Here is a 3,924-nt window from a genome sequence, read left to right as displayed (position 1 = left end):
AGACAGGTAGAAAACCGGGCAGTTGGAGACCTAACCGACCCTCCCTCGAATCTCGAGTATCATCGCTGATTTCCCTGGGTGCATTTGAACTGTACCCTTCTTACCCTTCAATCAGGGACAACTAGGCTCAGCCAGCCCTTTCATATTTTGACGCAATGGCAACCCACTCCAGTACTCTTGCCTGGAAAATTCCATGGAGGGAGGAGCCCTGTAGGCTGTAGCCCATGGGGTCGCAAAGAGTCGGACACGACTGAGTGACTTCTCTTTCCTTTCCTTTCCTGAAAGCGTGTTAGTCGCTCAGTCGTGTCCCACTCTTTGAGACCCCACAAACTTTAGCCTGCCAGGCTCCTCTGTCCGTGGGATTTTCTAGGCAAGAATATTGGTGTGGGTTGCACACCAATGAAGGGAATGGCAACCCCTTCTGCAAGGGAATCTTCCCAGCCTAGGGATCAAACCCGGGTCTCCTGCATTGCAGGCTGATTCTTTAACATCTCAGCCACCAGAAGTCTGGTTCAAATCAAGCCCTCCTGACTTTCCTTTACAGCAGGACCAATTTGCCAGCCCCCTCCTTGCTGGCCTAGCAATCCCTCAGAGTTGTAGGGCTTGCCATTGTACCTAGGACTCTCCAGACATCTCCTGTGATATTAAAAACCTTGGGAAGTAGACCTGGGCATGCTCATTTTACATATGAGCCATCTGATGCCCAGAGAGGTGACACGAAATGATGTGCCCAAGGTGTAACACCCAGCAAGTGCCAGAGCTTCCTCTTGAGTCCAGGTCTCCCTACTCCCAAATATCAGACTCTTTCTTACACCACTTCTGTCCATGAGTATATGTTCTAACTGATATTTGTATGCCACATAAATCTCCTCTGTGAAGGTTGGTGGAGCATGAAGATCATGGATTTTAGAATATAATGGGCCAAAATTCCAATTCTAGTTCCTTCACTTTCAGTTAGGCAACCTTGGGAAATTTACTCAACTGCCTGGGCTTCAATTACTCATCAAAGAGGGTTAATAATAACGTGCACCATTCAGATATGCACAGGAGCCAGGCAGGAAACACACAGGAGAGGTGAAAGTTGCAGTCACGGGGAAGGGGAGGGACGCCGCTGCACTGAAGACCATGTGTGGAGTCCAGAGGAGCAGCCAGGCTCCCCGCCAGCCTGTCCTTATCTGATTGCTTCTTTTTCAACAAGAGCCAGAAATCCAGATTCAAACCTTTTGGTTGGCAAGTCAGATTAACGATTTCATGGAGAGATAGGGCCTGTGGTCACCTTCACTTATGCTTGCCTACACTCACCTCCTTTCTCATGGTCCACCCTTCACCCCCACACTCCCCAGGATGCTTACAAATCAGTATGCTTTTGTAAGCTTCTATCTCCTCTCACTGGCTAAAATCACTATGTCTTGAATGCATATATGCAGGTATGCTCAGGGCCCTGGTACTGTTACTAAATATGATTCAATTGTCTCTCTCCATCCCTCTTGCCCATCAATCGAATAAAGCAGCCTATTTGTCTCAAGAATGATATCCAAGCTTTAAATATGATGAGATCAGATTCTGGGATAGAAAGTGAATCTTTTAGTGGTGGGAAGGGGAGGCCACATAACTCCAGGGCTGGGAGTCTCAGTGTGAAGATAGAGGAATTTCACATAGGTAGTAGTCAAAACTCAAGGACATGTTCCCAGTTCCCCTTGTTGATCACATAGCCCTGGGCAAGGTGTCTGGGAGAAGAGAGAAAACCAATCCTGGGACATAGCTGATGAAGGAGACATTATCTCTCTTCTCAAGGACCTTGAAGATGGATGGGAAGAAGAGGACATAAATACACATTAAACAGTAGAAACACACATTAAACATTAGAAGATGATAGCTCATATTAAGTTTTATTATACACCAGGTACTGTGCTGAGTATTTTATCTATATTTACCCATTTAATCATCAGCCCTATTTTACAGTTTGAAAAGCTCATCTCTTGAACACTGCCCCAAATTGTAAAATTCTTAGTTTTGGGGGAGGTGGGATTTGAATATGGGGAGTCTGGTTCTTGTGGGCTTTTGGCACAGATGGTAAAGAATCCGTCTGCAATGCAGGAGACCTGGGTTCAATCCCTGAGTTGGGAAGATCCCCTGGCAAAGAGAACGGCTACCCATTCCAGTATTCTGGCCTGGAGAACTCCATGGACAGAGAAGCCTGGTAGGGTTGCAGTCGGACATGACTGAGTGACTTTCACTTCACTTCAGTCACTACACCACATTGCCCCTCAAAAAAATGGTTGATGTGACATCAGACAAAACAGCTGAGGAGATGAATTTTAGCGGTTTTAGTGTTCTCAAAATATTTGCAGTATTCTAAACACAATCCAGTTTTCAAGCTAAATTCATCTACCAAAATAAGGGCAGGATTGGACTATACACTAAATTTTTGCACAGAAGGGATAAACTTTTAGTCTGGATAGGTTCTAAACACCCTAAGATTACTTCCCGACTTCAGACCAGGCCTTCAGCTGTTTAATTTGCCGGGTAAATTGGTAAGGATATGGTATGGCAGCCTGGGCTGTCAGCGGAATGAGGATGGAGTGGAGAGGGCGCCACCTGCTGGAATGATGGATGGATGCATTATTTTCCTCAGGCTGCCCCTTTCTGCAGAGGGATCAATATTGTGGGTTAGTTCAGTTCAGTTCAGTCGCTCAGTCATGTCCGACTCTTTGCGACCCCATGAATGGCAGCACGCCAGGCCTCCCTGTCCATCACCTACTCCCGGAGTTCACTGAGACCCACGTCCATCGAGTCAGTGATGCCATCCAGCCATCTCATCCTCTGTCGTCCCCTTCTCCTCCTGCCCCCAATCCCTCCCAGAATCAGAGTCTTTTCCAATGAGTCAACTCTTCGCATGAGGTGGCCAAAGTACTGGAGTTTCAGCTTTACCATCATTCCTTCCAAAGAAATCCCAGGGCTGATCTCCTTCAGAATGGACTGGTTGGATCTCCTTGCAGTCCAAGGGACTCTCAGGAGTCTTCTCCAACACCACAGCTCAAAAGCATCAATTCTTCGGCGCTCAGCTTTCTTCACAGTCCAACTCTCACATCCATACATGACCACAGGAAAAACCATAGCCTTGACTAGACGAACCTTTGTTGGCAAAGTAATGTCTCTGCTTCTGAATATGCTATCTAGGTTGGTCATAACTTTCCTTCCAAGGAGTAAGCGTCTTTTAATTTCATGGCTGATCACCATCTGCAGTGATTTTGGAGCCCAAAAAAATAAAGTCGGACAATGTTTCCACTGTTACCCCATTTATTTTCCATGAAGTGATGGGACCAGATGCCATGATCTTCGTTTTCTGAATGTTGAGTTTTAAGCCAACTTTTTCACTCTCCTCTTTCACTTTCATCAAGAGGCTTTTTAGTTCCTCTCCACTTTCTGCCATAAGGGTGGTGTCATCTGCATATCTGAGGTTATTGATATTTCTCCCGGCAATCTTGATTCCAGCTTGTGTTTCTTCCAGTCCAGCGTTTCTCATGATGTACTCTGCCTAGAAGTTAAATAAGCAGGGTGACAATATACATCCTTGATGTACTCCTTTTCCTATTTGGATCCAGTCTGTTGTTCCATGTCCAGTTCTAACTGTTGCTTCCTGACCTGCATACAAATTTCTCAAGAGGCAGATCAGGTGGTCTGGTATTCCCATCTCTTTCAGAATTTTCCACAGTTTATTGTGATCCACACAGTCAAAGGCTTTGGCATAGTCAATAAAGCAGAAATAGATGTTTTTCTGGAACTCTCTTGCTTTTTCCATGATCCAGCGGATGTTGGCAATTTGATCCCTGGTTCTTCTGCCTTTTCTAAAACCAGCTTGAACATCAGGAAGTTCACGGTTCACATATTGCTGAAGCCTGGCTTGGAGAATTTTGAGCATTA

The sequence above is a fragment of the Bison bison genome, unplaced genomic scaffold (genome assembly GCF_000754665.1).
Source record: "Bison bison bison isolate TAMUID 2011002044 unplaced genomic scaffold, Bison_UMD1.0 scf7180017863955, whole genome shotgun sequence".
NCBI classification, from domain to species: domain Eukaryota; kingdom Metazoa; phylum Chordata; class Mammalia; order Artiodactyla; family Bovidae; genus Bison; species Bison bison.
Note: the sequence above shows the minus strand (reverse complement) of the source record.